Source organism: Phalacrocorax aristotelis, chromosome 1, assembly GCF_949628215.1.
Source record: "Phalacrocorax aristotelis chromosome 1, bGulAri2.1, whole genome shotgun sequence".
Taxonomy (NCBI): domain Eukaryota; kingdom Metazoa; phylum Chordata; class Aves; order Suliformes; family Phalacrocoracidae; genus Phalacrocorax; species Phalacrocorax aristotelis.
The window spans coordinates 162,386,942-162,402,319 of NC_134276.1; the positions used below are offsets into that span (position 1 = coordinate 162,386,942).

General features: G+C 39.6%; 1 protein-coding gene across 1 annotated transcript in view; it reads left to right on the forward strand.

Annotated features, from left to right (window-relative positions):
• The first annotated feature begins 2,838 nt into the window (after positions 1-2,838).
• GRAP2 (GRB2 related adaptor protein 2) overlaps positions 2,839-15,378 on the forward strand; it is a 76,208-nt gene continuing 63,668 nt past the window's right edge. The window contains exon 1 of the mRNA XM_075077686.1: positions 2,839-3,081. The gene's annotated coding sequence lies outside the window, so the exon portion shown is untranslated. The remainder of the gene's footprint in view (positions 3,082-15,378) is intronic.

Consider the following 15,378-nt stretch of genomic DNA (forward strand, 5'->3'; position numbering starts at 1 on the left):
AGCAAAATAGGACATTTGAAAACAACCATAGGCAGTGAAAGCAAAAAAAAAAAAAAAAAGAAATTGTGTTTATAGCAGTGAGCATACCCTTTTTAACGGAATGTGGATTATATAACAAAGCAGGAGAGAGTTCTATTTTGTAGTATCAGGAAAAAATATCTAATGATCTGAAGATATTCAGGCACTGGTCCTGCAAAGAATATCCTCTTCTGAAGCAAATAACCGAGGGAGAATATAAAGTTGTTTCAAAGGGATGCAAGAGCTCCCACTGAAGAAGCATCTTTTTCCCTTCATGTTAGAAAAGGTCTCCTCTTAAGCCAGAGGCTTCAGGAAGAGCTGGGTAGACCCCCCTGCTCTGTGAGCTGTGCAGCAAACAGAAGAGGTACTATCAGAGCTTTACTGAGTGCTCACGGCAGGCTTTGGGGCAGTCGCTGTCAGACTCCTGCTGCACATGAAGCATCAGATGTTATTTTCAAGTACATTCACATGCTCCCAGCTTGTGAGAAACACAGGTTCATTTGTTTATCACAAGCTGGGACTGTGAAAGTGCTTGCAAATAGCACTCTGCCATCTCGCCCACACAGGGCCCTCCCTTCTCTGGGCAAGGACCTCACCAGTGTTGCCTCCTTCCCTCTAACTGCTATATTGCCATCACCTAATGCTTTAGTGCTGCTCCCCACATGGGCCCTGAAGGCAGGCACCATGCTCAAACAGCCCTTGTAGTCCCTGCAGGGACAAACACTTACAGGGCTTCAGCAGATACTCCTGGCAATTTTAGAAGCATCCAGTGTCTTGTTCCCAGCAGATTCCAGCCTGCCCTGGTATCAACAAAGAAAAATGTAAACTCTTTGTACTGTAATATAGCTTAAGTTCTTCAGCAATATGCTTTGCATTGACAAAAAGGTCAAAGTCATCGTCAATTTGTCTTTACTCATAAATGAGGAGGGAAGGCAAGGCAAGGCTCCCTGGATTGCTGAACTGAGTTAGTTTCTGCCCAATTACCTGCCTGAATCGGCAACCTGACTGCAAAGCTGTCTAATGGGCAGAAGGCTAGAAACCATAATAAAGAGGCTCCAGTTCTGAGATAATAAATGACAAATCAGTGTGGTGGCACCTCTTTGAGCCCAACAGAAGCATACTCTTTGTAACAGCGTGGTTTGCATTGGAGATCAGTGGTGTGCATATCACAGGCACTAAAAAAATGAATGCCCATGTGTTCAAATAAAGCATAAGTCATTGCCTGTAATCTACAGGAGTAAGAAAGAATCATATATGAACACAAGCTGAAACCAACTACAAAGTGTGGCTGGTATTGTGATGGGCAAGAGAAGCCTGCCATGACCTACCGATCCATGACCAGGAATAAAAAGCTACTTTTTACAATACTTATATTATTTGAACACAAACCTGGATGTCTGCTGGCATAAATTACTGTATTTCCCATGGGTAATGAAATTAATCTTACCAACAGTATACACTGTAAAAGTATATATACCTGTATACCTGGAAAGACTTTTTGTCTTTTCTTGTTGTCTAGTTGGTATGGAGATAAAGGTTTTTTGACTTTTTGTTCAGTAATTGATTTAGTGTTTTCAAAACACCTCAAGAATTAACACTGCATTTGCTGGGGAGGGAATTTGAAGGAATTAGTTTCTTCCATTTTAACCCAGGATCATCCAAGAAATGAAAAAACCCTTTTCCACCTGAGAAGACCTAAACCTACTTTTCCTACTTATCAGACCCACAACGAATTTCTGGATGCGAGGGAGAGGTTCTATGAGATTGGTACACAAACACATTTTAGAAATTTCCTGTTGTATCTTTTCCGCTTTGCATGGGACAACTGAAATATTCATTGAGCCAAAGACTGGGGATGAATGGTTAGGCACTCATCTGGGAAGTGGTAAACCTGTGCTGTAGTTATGTGCACGTAAGCATTTAGTTCAAAGCGAGCAGCGTTAATAGTGAAAAAAAGAGTTACATCGCAATCTTCTCTAAGCAGATAGTTAAAGCGTTCTCTTAAAAAAATAGGCACCTTTTGACGATAGATTGAAAACTACTGCGTCTCACAATTTTTGGCTGATTTACATGTGTTTGGTAAGGTTCATAGTCGTTCATTTCCGTTGCTTTATTTTTGGTTAAAGATGCCTGAAAAAAGGAAAATATATTTTGGTTTGGATTGAACAATTTTTTTTTTTAAATTGAAAAAACTTGGTTTGAATCAGAAGGAGGAAAGTACTTTTGTTCTGCATGCTGAAACAACTGGGGAAAATTGTTCACACAACCCTAATGCCAACCCACTGGAGGCAAAAAGAGGGAAAAACAGATTTTTTCCATGTTCTATGATTTAAAGCCTCTGTGACTATAAGACCCTTAGCTAGTTGTGACTTGGTATGATCTATAGCATCAAGTATATTTTAGGAGTCAGGCCTGTTCTGATGGCCTGCCATTTGTGTAGCAAACACTCATTAAAGCAGAGACAGAGGTTATAGAGACAAACCTCACTGGTACTTACACTTGTGTTTTATTTACTGTACTGATGGCTTCCTCACACCCTATGCTGTGTGAACCAGCTCATATCCAGAAGAGGCAGAGCTGTGCATAGGAGATTGCACTGGAAAAGCTGGCCTCTTTAGCCCTGAGACAGATTTCTGTGGAGGGGACAGTGGTGCTTCTGGATCCTAACTAGCTCGTCTGAGCGATGCAATATTGAGCTCGGTGAACTTTCCCTGCTCTGGCAGCAGTTCAGGGCTCCCTGCATTGCACTCTGATGCAGATACCCAAACATTCACAGGAAGTCAGCAGGCTAAATGAATGCTTTCTGCAGACCAGATCTGTACATTTAACAGATCTGTTAACACTAAACGAAGGCTTGGCTCAGTCTTTGTGCTGTGAAGTATTTCCCAACAGTCATTTTAGACTTTTTTTTTTTTTAAAGGCAAACAGGGTTATCTGAGGAGAGCCTTTCTCAGAGAAGCTCAGCGCTGTGGATGCAATCTGAAAATGCATCTTTGGCCCCGACACTGAGGACGGAAGCATTCGGCTGTTTAGACAAGTCTTTCTCAGTTCTGTCTCTCAAAGGTACCTTAAAATTACTCTAAATGCTTCATAGTGCAAGTTGCAGAGCAGCTCATTGTGCTTACACTGTCAGTTAATGTTTAAAAATCACTTGTTTTCTGTTTTCATTGCTGTACCTCAGAAGAAACATATTCTGTTTTATCTAAACAGAAATAGATCTGACTACTTTGCTTGAAAAACTGCCTGTAATGTAGTTGAAGGGTTTGTTAGTCACCTTTTTTCATTCCCAAAATGAAGTAAAAAAGAATTAATTGCTCAGCTGCTACTCTGACATCCAGGAAAACTAACCCATAGAAATTGTTCTGACATAGCTTAGAAATGGGCTGGATGCCAGCGAAGGAACATAGGGAAGCTAAAAGCAATATAATTTTGCTTTATGCAGTTCTCTTATTGCTGCAGTACTGCAGTGCAGTCTGCTAGTTAAGGCCCGAGTGTCTCGAACACTTTTTCTTGTTCTTAAAGCCGTGAGCAGCTTCGGTACATCTTAGATAAGGGACAATGAAATTGATACTCACCATCTTAAGAGACTTCAGCATGCTTAACGTCTCATGAGCTGGGAAAATGAATTAAGAAAAAAATTACATACACAAATCTCACAGATTGTCCTGATAAAACCAAAAATTTTAACAAATCCCTGACAACTTTTAGAAGAACAAAAAAACAGAGCATAACCAGGTCAAGGAAAATGGTAGGACAGCAGGTTCATTTAGACTACAAGTTTCAGTAGCCAAACCTGGTTTAAGCCAGAGAAGTCAAATTGCTCTAGACATCTCAGTGATTTAAAAAAATCTTACTGTCACTACCTGCATTGAAGAGGACAGCACTTAAGCATCAAATTTGTCTACTCTTGGAGAAAGCTTGGAAGACTGGGCCGGTGGTCTGACTACCATAATTCATCTGTGCTACGTCTGAGCAGAATATTACAGGAAAGGCTGTGGGTCTGACTTGCTCTCACTTTCAGTGGGTAGAAATCCAATACTCGAACACAGAATTGTTTCTTTAGTGCACTGGTACGTGAAAAAAATTGATCCATAAATGCAGCTAAGAGAATGACTTCTTAGTGCAACTCTTTCAAGGCCCATGCTTTAAGCCTATTCCCCCTTTCAAAGAGGTGCCTACTGGCAAACTCTGGGCTATTTTTACAGAGCAGTCACTGAAGATGCTGGAAAAAAAAAATTAAAGGCAAAGAAGTTTCCACTTTAGACGTAACAAATCAAAAAATGCCATCTCTGTACCATGCCTGTGGGCTGACCCTGGTGCCCACAGTCGTCTTTATTGTGGGACAGGGCAGTATAAAAGGAAGTTAAATTCAAGTGCCTCTGCTATGGCTCTTATAGTATTAAGGCAGGGCAACCTGCATTCTGGAGTGCTTTTTGGCTGCAGCTGGTGCCAGAGAAAGGCAAAAGTAAGCTGCTAGGTCTGTTTCAAAAGCTACGGCAGGGAAATACGACGGTCTCAGTTATAACCTGTCTTCTGTTTCATTAAAGAGGCTAGCCTCGAATTTTACTGCAATGCACGGCAGGTAGCCAAGCCTCCAGCATGGGAAATGTGAAAAACAAAATTAGTTCTGTTTTCAAAGAAAGGGAGAATTGAGAAAACAAAATGAAGGTTTCTTAAGTTTCATACGACTGTAGTCATACCTTGCTTACAGTGTATCACAAGAGTCAATTAAATGCTGCCGGTTTTTTGGATGCACTCCTGATTCTCATTCTTTCTCTCTTTGGGGTTTTAGCTGTGGTTTAACTGCTGTAACTTTATCTAGAGTTAAGCAGCTTGCACCAATTTCAGGTTGCTGCTGCTTATTAAAAATTGAACTATACCTTTTCTCTGTTCTTAAGGGATATAGCTGAGGTTCTGAGCAGCTCTGAAATTGAGTTTGTAAGTAGGAAATACACATGGCATTTACTAGACTGCACGAGTAAGACTAGCACTGGGGGCTGCTTTTGCAAAGCTAGAATGACTTTAACTGAGAGCACTGTTAGTTTTCCACCATTTTGTCAGCAAGAAAAAAATCACACTGAAAAAGAAGTAGCCGTGTTTGCAGTGATATGGTTCCTAGAAATGAAATTAAGTACCTGCTGGTAAGCTGCAGCTCAGGCAAGTACAGTTCAGGCAGCCACAGACAACTCTGATGCTTATTAAGCTACTCAAAATTGTGCCACTTGCTCCCTTCCCCTACTTATGATTTGCCTGTTACCTTCTCACAAAACAAAGCTAAGCTCTTCAAAGGCTGTTTTTAAAATCATGGCGCATATCAAAATGAAGACCTTATAGAAGTCCACAGAGTACTTGTATAACAGTACAAGTAATTATTTTTTAAAAATGCATTTCCTCATCACTGTCCCATTTTCTACAGTCCTTGCTCTCCTAATGTAATGGTAATCATGAATAGACTGTAGAAAGAAAAGGTTTACTGAAGATCAGGATAGAAAGTCAAGACCAATAGCCTAATTTATAATGACCTGCTAAAATGCAAGCGTTTACATTAAAAAAAAAACTCATCTCCCTATTGCCAAGAATGCAAAAAAAAAACCCTTTTCATCCTCCAAGTGTGGATATTTGTAAGTCAGCTAAGTTGCCTCAAAACACAATCATCTACTTAAGCTGGTGAGCTGGCGTCACACTGAAGCCCGTGAAAAGTATTCATATGTTTTGTTTTACACAGTTCAAATGTGCAGGCCATAACCCCCACCAAAAAGGTAGTAATAAAGAGTTAGAGAAGATAATGTCTTGATTTAACTGAGATTATTGCTAAGTGAATATGTATCTAGCAGTTAGATATAGACCTGTTTGCTGATGCTGGTAATATAACTGATAATATATGAGATTCATGATATATTCAGTTAATGCCAAGTGATGACAACATATAGAATTTGGGATGTATGAGAGGTATGAGGAGAAGTATAGTTAATGCAGATGCTCTGTTACTGCCTTGCTTTGTTGTTATTTTTTTAGATTATTTATGTTGAATTCCTTCCTCTGGCTAGATTTTATTCTATGCTTTTCACACACGTGATACTGTCAGGTTGACAATAACTGAGATAAGCAGCAATATCAAAAACAGAGTGGCAATTTCCTGCATTAAATTAATTGCATTTTAAGACAGGTGTTTGCTAAGGCCATGTAAAAATGTTTGTGTCCGTTACTCCAAGGTTTGTGGGACAGACCCTATATTTGTAGGAGTACAAGCCTTTCAAATTTATTTCAGGTTTTCTAATATGATATAATGATTCTCTCTCTCTTCAGGATAAATGCAAGGGGGCTGCAGTCCTATGTATAGCCAAGCTTTTCCAATCTTTTGGCTCTTTAATTGGTTTTTACTGCAGCAGCTTTTGTGGTGACCTATTGCATTAACAGGAGTAAAAATGAACCTTCTTGTCACTGTGTTACCACCACCACCCCCAGTTTTTTCACAGGCTTTTTAGAAAGAAAGTTATGGCCTGCTTTATATGCACAATTAATAGTAACACATTCTCCTATGTTATTATAGTCACAGGCAAGGAATAAAACTCAACAGGATTTTTTCTTCTGTATACATTTCCTATAAGGATATCTAAATACAATTTTACAGCTAGGCTAAGTCTTCAGTTTCATGTCTTCATTATGAATGTAAAGAGTTACTGAAACCTCACTGAATACATAAGAAATCTAAACCCAATTCACTTTCTAATCACTGAGATTTCCTTCATCTGACTCCTCCTCATTTTTCATCTCTAAGGAGACAAGCATTGCTGTGAAAATAGTCTCTTGGTTTCTTGATAGTTCACTTGTTCCCACTACTGATTCTTCCTTCACCCCATGCCTTATATTTACTCTCTTAGCCCTCTGCTAGTGGCGTCATTGGTGATGTTTTAGAGGACTCTCATTGGAGGTGCAGGAGACAAGGCAACAAAAGGAAAATGTGGACTGTCCTCAAAGAAGCTGATTTTAGTCCCAGAGAAATAGAAGGAAGGAAAGCTCAGAACATATTGGGGGGAAGTTGAACTGCTCCTACATAAAAATTTATTTTAAGCTCATGTCAGCTGTTAGAAATTCATATACAGAAAACTCAGTTTCATGGACTGCTTCCATTACACTAGCGCTATGCAAAATGGATCTGAAAATATTAACAATAACTTTTTCTCAATAAATCTAAGAATTTTCCTTTCAGGCTTCCTGGCCTGAAATCCCCTTTCGTGTCAGTTGACTCTGATCCTCATTTCTATTTTTTCTGCCCTGTTTTCCTTTCTCCCCATTCCTGTCTGCTTCCAAAAAATTTCCCCTGCTACCCATCCTTCCCAAACAACTCCTCAGTATCTTTTGCAAATGCCCCTTTGCTGTACTGTATGTCTCTAGAGGCTGAGTTGGGTACTCCACCGTATTCTCTCCTTTGTAATATATAATGTAATAATATGCTTCTGGACATGAGAAGCTGGAAAATGTAAAGATAAAGGATGTTTATGAACAAGCAGAGGCTAATAACGTGTGGGCTGATGTGGGACTTCAACACCATGGGGCAGAAATTTCAGGAAAAAGGAGTTAACATCTGCAGATGCAAAGTGCATCTGCACAAGGGAATAGTGCCTGAATCAAACCAAACCTCTTCTGAAATCCCTGCTTATACCATTTCTTAATGGTGGACTGGAATTTATTTTAAAATGGATATCATAATATATGGGGTGGGACCTGTTTTGCTTTCTGTACTAATACTTCATTAAGCAATAACTTTCAAAACAGACTTAATTTGATAAACTTCAGGAAGTTGAAGATCCTGTGTTAACCAGGATATATGTCCTGTTAAAGCTGTGCACATTTTAAACATCATACTTTTGCTCTAGGCATCACTGACAGCATTCTTAACCACTGGTGGCCATTCATCTGCAGAGCTTCTGGCAAAACAGGATGATTATAAAGTGGTAGTGGAGCAGATCTGCTCATCTTCAGTGAAAGCTATCAAGTCACGATGAAAAAGAAGTACAGAAATGATAAATGGAAGAGTGAATGTTCATGTACAAGCCACTCCGATCATTATAAGAATGATATTTTTCATTCATTTTTAGTTGGAGGAGGAAGAAGAAGGGTGAGGTAGTTACAACTCACAACCTATTTGACTGGTATTGATGTGTAATGAACCTGTTGGCCCAAGTGCCGATATTTTTAAAATGTTTAAGACAGCTGATGATTGCATGTGTAACCCTGAGAAATTCAGATTATTAGAGCAGATATTTAATGCCAAAAATAACTGAAGGTTTGTTTCTGTCCTCTGCAACCAGAGCTAGGGGAGAGTAGAATATTTCCCTTGCTACAGGTTGTAACATCACGAGTGCTTCTACTGCAACTAGAGCTGCTTCTCCTTTGTGTTGTTACAGCAAGAAGTCAGCACCCTTCAGTGAGCACTCACAGGCTTCTCTGATCACCTTTAAAACAAAGTAGAGGACCTATTTAGTAGACCTGACCTACTAAAGGGTAACTTTCATGCTTAGACCAGACTTCACTCTAAAAAAAATAAAATCTTTGTACTGCATTTCCATAGCTGTTATTGAAAAGATGTGTTGTAAGAAGGGCTGTCTTTTATCCAGTTGACAGTTTTACTTCTGTTGATAGTGCTTCTAATACTTTGTATTTTATCATATCCTTTGTATTAAAGCACTTAGGGATTAAATTAAATGAGCTGCATGGCACTATTGTGTATTAGGCTGTAAAAGGGCTAGACACATGTGGAGTGGGAGAAGGCACTGTGCAACCACACCCAGAGCATCCCAAATACCTAATGAAGGGAACATAGCTGGTTTGTACATAGCGTTGTTAGGAAAGTCATACCTGCAAGCCTTCCTAGGTATGGAAACTTTGGCATGGGTCAGTGACCTGTATCTGAGGTCATGTGGAAGAGGGGTCTTATATCTCTTAACTCTGTCCAAATAGTAGGCCAGGTCTTCATGTGAAATGAGTGGATATTGCCCCAGTGAAGTCAGTTAATTCATGGCTGTTTTCATAAGGTGGAAGTCTAGTTGACTTCCCCTGACGTTGGTCTGATTTTTTTTAAGCAGAAACCAGAAATTGATAACGGGCTTCTCCATTTGCATACTGGCTGATAACACACAAAACTAGTATCCAAGCATGTAATATTTGAGATGTTTATCTCCCTTTACAGAAAAGGCTTAAAAACTGCAGCAGGACACCAGTTGTTTAAATACGTTGGGTTTATCTCAGAGCATTGCTGAAAGCAGTTGAATGGGGAACTAAGGCTTTTTCCTATACTAGAATAAAAGTAACTTGCTTAAAGGAGGATAATGCGAAGAAATACAGTTGAAACAATGCTGAAAAACATCTGAGTATGTCAGGACAAGGTCCCTTCCAACCCAACCCAACCCATTCTATGATTCTATACTGCTAACACCTCTTATTAGCAGAGGATATTTCTGTACTACAGTCATGACAAAGGGCATACATTCTTAGAGCAGGTTAAAGTGATTCTGCCCTGATAACAGATTGACAGCCACCCAGGGTAGACAGGGAGTAACTGTGATTGACATATGACTGGAAGCAGTAACTGTGGGTGTCATAAATGTGTATGATCTTATAGGATTGCAATGTGGGTGGGTTAACAGACACAGACATGCAGAAGTGAAAAGTGTTTGCTTGATGATGCACAGGATGAAAGTTTGAACACAAAGCTCTTCAGGAAGTGCCCTGAAATTCATAGTTCTCTTGCCTTTGTTTATCTTTCTTCAAGACAATTATAACAAAAATAAGGAAAGTAGACAAAAAAAAAAAAAAAAGCCCACATCCATCTTTGCCCCTTTTTCTCAGAACAAAGAACAAAACAGAGAAGTCCAAATCCTTTTACACTGCTTGGAGCTGGAACAACTTTAAAGTTTTGTAGTTTAATTCATATAAGCATCCAAAAGTTTAGATGATGTTTGTTTTCCCCCCTCCTATTAGACTTGAAAAACTAGACGAGTATTACAGGGTGGGGGTGGGGGGAATTCTCCCAGCATTTCTGTGTTTTGTTTCACATGGAAAAGAAAACAGAGAACTTTGAAATGAAAAATGACTGGAAAAACTGACAGGCTATTATTGAGTCTCTAAAACTATTTGTTTAGGTTCAATTCCAAATTAAGACAATGGCTTACTATTTTGTTTTGTTTCTAAATGAGAATCAGGCTCCACTTGATAGACATATTATTCTAATAGCCATGCCTGATTGTGTCAGGATCAGCTGGAAGAAAAAAAGCCAAAGGAGACTACAACTTTTATGAAAGGCTAAAGAAGGTAAATTAACAATGTTTGTGTTTTAAAGAGCATTTTATTTTAAGGCCTGTCTTAGTGCAGAGCAGTTGTAGTTAAATCAATCAAAAGAATTGATGTAATAACGAAGTGATGGATAGAGGGCTTTTGTAATTGATATTTTTCCCGATGTCTAAATTTTCCATTTGCTGCATGTTTGTAGTTGCTTAACTCTCTAGATCTTAAATCCCAACTTCTGACTTTTCCCTCTGACCTGATGAATTCTTAGAAGCCAGCAAAATGATTATTAGAGCTTTTTGAGTATGCAGAAGCTGCAAAGCAAGCACAAAAGTAAATAATGAAGATCAATAGCAATGCTGTCTCTTATGTTCAGAAGGACATCTTCTTGCAATTTCAGTTCTCCTTTCCAAGATCTTGTCAAGGAGTGAAATGGCTGTCAAGAGCTGTGGAGTACACTGTCGCCCATTGAGTAGCATTGCCTTAATTTAAACGGATGCGTTTGGCAGCAATTGAATTGTTTGAATCCAATTCTGTAGTTTGTTTCACTTAAACTTGTATGCGTCTATTGAAAGTCTCTTTTTGGAGCTGCCTGGTCAGTGTTTGCATTTCTCTCTTGTTCCAAAACTTTCCTTGCGTTATTTCTGTTCTCCTGCCTGAAGCCTTCCTGTTTGTCCACCATGGCTTATCTCATCCTCTTCAAGCTTGAGAAGACAAAGTCCAAGCTCACGTTTCTGCCCATATCTGCATTCCCTTTAAATCTAGGTGGCGCACACATGTCCATTTTGAGATGTCCGCTACCACTAAAATAACTATGAGCAGGTAAATGCTATTTCAGAATATGTGGCAAAATAACCTTTTCTCCTGGTCTGGTATTCCAGTTCAGCGTGGAGGCCATCTTCAGTCAGAGTTACTAAGGAGATGTATTAGAATTGACACAAAATGCAAAGCTGAATGGGAGTGCTAGATTCACATGAGAAAAATTTAAGTGCTGGCCTTGATCAACAGAGAGATTCCCAAGCCATTTGCTTTTGAAGGTTCCAGCAAGAAAGCAAAGGCATTTTCAAAAGAGTAAGGAAAAGGGCTGATCTGCTTCAAAATGCAGTATCTGCATGGGTGATGTTGGAGGTCCGGCACTGTGTGGATGAAATGTATTGCCTCAAAACTTAATGTTTAAGCTAAAGTCTTTTTGTGTATGCTTTTTTTCTTTCTCTGCCAACTTGTCTTCTGAGAACTGCATCATACGGGGTGAAGTGAGGCATTTTATGCTAAATCAATGAGCTTCTCCAAGATATTTAAAATTGTGTATTTTGTGGTTTGGTGTTGGTAGTTCAGGCAACATTATGATTTTGCTCATTCATGCTCTGCATTGCTAGTATATCACTTTGCCAGTAAAATATGCTTCAGACTTCTTTTCATGCATTGAGCATCAAGAAAAATTTAAATCCAGTTACAGAAATAAGAACAACTAATTAGGCACCCTACCTGGTGCATATATTTAAAGATAAAATGTTGTGCAAACAATTTGTCCAAAATGTCCTCTGTATTATTTCTTGTTGTAATAATCTCTTCTCTTGAAACCTTCCCCACCCTGAATTTTTTTTCCCTCCCTAATATTCCACCTCTTTCTTTGTTCATCATTTTTAGTTCAATTATAGTCTGGAACATCAGTCCCCAGTGGCCCATGTTACAACACAAAACTGTATACCTACTATCAAAAGGGTCATTTGCCCCCAGATTCCCAAGACCCCTCCTTTAAAACTGACAAGGATGTGATTTCCATCTCTACTTCTAGGCCCTGCTTTCTTAAACAGATATTCAAAATCACTTAGCTGGATCCATATCTGACTGATCCAGCTGATTCAGGTCCAGTGCTCACCTCTATCCCCTTACCATTGTGCCATGACACAGGAAATCTCCATGCTACTCTATAGCAACTAAGACTATGTAGGAAGGTGACTCACAAGAAATCAGTCCAGCTTACTGCAAAATTGCCACATTGCTACTTTTCACTGAAAATGCTGGAATTGTCACAATCCTCTTGCTTTCAGATCCTAAGTATCTTTATCTTCTCAGTGTTCTTTGCCATTCTGTGATGGGCTCTAAATTGGTTATTAGTGCTTGCAAAAGACATTTTACAATTGTCTTGTATAGATCCATGAAAACATCAGCTCAGCGTTGCACAGAGGTAAAAACAGCAAAAAAAATATTAAGAGTTACTGAGAAAAGAATAGAATAAGATGGAGAGCATCATTGTACTACTGTATAAATTCCTGGTGCATTTTCAACCTTGACTATTGCAAAGAGCTAGAAAGATGGCAGAGAAGGAGAGCAAGTGTGATTTAAGGTATAGAGTAGTTTATACAGGAGGAAGTACTAAACGGTTTCATTAGCTTGGAAAAAAAGCAGGAGATATTATGCAAATCTATAAAAGACGTGGAGCAGAGAAAGCAAATAGGAAATAACTACTTGTTATTTCTTGCAACACAGGAACTAAAGGGCACTCAGTGAATTTATAAGCTATAATAAATTAGCTTTGATACAAACTGAAAGCAACAACTTTCCCCATAGCATATAATTGTGAAACTCATCACCGCAGGGTTTTGAGGAGGCCAAGAGCAGAAAGGGGTTCAAAAAGAGACTGAACAAATTCAGAGGATACATACATTTGTGGCTACTGAACATGATGCTCTACATACACCCTTTAAGTCAGTTCCTTCAAGCTATTACATGACTTGAAGCTAGAAGGTTCTTTCAGGAAAAGATCTCCCAGGATTTTTCCTGCTGCTTGTAGTCCTTCCCAAGGTAGTACTTACGTTCTCCTATTGCTGAACTGAGGATAGTGAACTAGGGGAACCTTTGGTCTGATTTTGTACAATTATTCTTAAGTTCTCTGAATTATGTCATTTTGACAGTAAACTCAGGGACCTGTTCTTATATTGAATTGTAGTGAATGATTTATCCCATGGAGATTTGGACTTCATCTTCCTTGACACCATTTGATCTCACCAGACCAGACATGTTGGTCTTGGGCAAAGTAGGAGCTGCTGGTCCCAGGAAGTCTTGTCTGTGTGAAGTTTTGAAAGAAGAGAAGTAACACAGAGTAATCTGGAAGATGTCTTCCTAACTGGATTTTATTAATGGTAGTTTCCTGCTGTGGTTATTTGTATATATTTATTGAGCACAGCAGAGCTATTTTTCTTGCTCTGGTTTTGTCTTACAAAACTCCAAAGTATAGAACTGTCACTCGTGCTTGCCAGGGATGAAACATTGGTGTGATGTAGTTTAACTATAGGTAAGGTGACTTAATTAACAGTTATGGTTTGTCTTTAAAACCCAGGTTTAGGTTATGCATTTTTGTTTTGTAGTAACTTTCAATTTTTTTTTACATCTTTCCTTTTCTACTGTAGCAGTAATTGCTCATGTGCTCTTTAGTGGTTGTATGACAATGCCGCTCCACAGGGGGACAGGGAAGGCTCTGCTAAAAAAAGTCAGGGCATTTGGGGCAGGACTCAGCAAACTAAACGGGAGCCTGTTTTTCTAAAGGCTGATTTATGCCAACAGGGAGATCCTTATACAGTATGAAGCAGCACTGTGCTGATCTCAACAGAGCTACTTTGTTTGGTGGGGGTTAAAAATCTGGCCCCATGCGTGCAAGATTCCTTATGTTGATGCAATTATCGCCACCACACCTGGGGAAGGTTTTGCTTCTATCTCCTTCTCTCCTCTCTTTATGGCCTAGCAACCTATAAATGCACTGTTTACCCCCTTGCTTTTTCTGAAGGTTATCCATGCTCATGTGGCAAGCTATGTTTGTGGCTGGGTGTCACTGCTTGTGTGAACTCTGATGCCACGGGCTTGGCAGCAGTGAAAGCACAGTAGCACTGGCTTTGCTGCAGCCTCACTGCCTGCATCGGGGCCCCAGCACCTACCTGGTCTGCCCAGCTCAGCCCATGCTGCCACCTCACTTACTGCTGGGAGCACTCCCAAGCCTGTGTTTGCCTCCACATACCAAAAGTGTGCTTTCCTTCCCACAGCGCAGTATATTGAGGAGGTAGGAATTACACTGAGTTGTGTTTTCCTGCCAGCACTGGCTCATAGTGCTATATTGAACTGGTTTGCTTCCTACATATGGCAGAACAAACCTGTCCCTATGCTGCCACTCCTGTTCAGTTTATAATTTTAAAAGACATGGTCCATATAACTAGAATTCCTTCTGTGTTGTAGGTTAGCTGTGGGTCAGTTTTATGTCTTCAGATGTAAGCGTAGGTCTGCTGGTTGCCATGAAATACATTCCTTATCCTTAAAAGCACAGGTCCTCACATGCAACTTCACAGTACATTTCACTTGCACATCTTGTAAGAAAGCTTATTTTGCTAGAGTAGAGTGGTTTGGCTGCTCTTGTGACAGCAGCAGTCCTACCAGGGTGGTAGCAAAACATTTTTCAGTCTAGGTGGCATAGGCTCATGATAAGAGAATTTTCTGCTTTTTCACCTGAAGCTTTTCCTTCTACTTTTTTGGTAATGAGAAATTGATTTCATCCCTATCAATGAAATTAATTATTATAGGTTGTAACTCTTGGTGCCTATAAATCAAAGTGAGTCCTTCAGCTTTTCTGCTGTGCTCAGGGTCTTTCTTTTCTGATGCTAAACCTAAGATTTGTTGATTCCTGCATCCTAGAGAGCCCATGAGAGGTCTGAAGTCTAAATGTGAAAGGGATTCTCACAAGGAGCCAGCTGGGTTCAGTTACACTGCTGAAGGACCTGCTCTTTCCTTTATCATGCACATTTGCTACATTGCTCAAAAAAGGCAGCAAACTGGTTTACATATCCATGCTTGCAGACACTTAATATGCTTTGAATATTTTTTTGCCCAGCTTCCTAAGAAATTGAGGTTTATGGATTCCTTATGCAGAAGGAAAAGCCCCAAAATATTTCCCAAAAAAGACAGCAAAAAACAGCCAATGAGTACACGAATCAGAAAAGTTATTTTGAGATAAGTTTAAGAAAGAGGAGGTGGGCGGTGTGGAGCTCCCTTTCTCAATGGCTGCAGGCACCATCCAGCTGCTTACAGGAC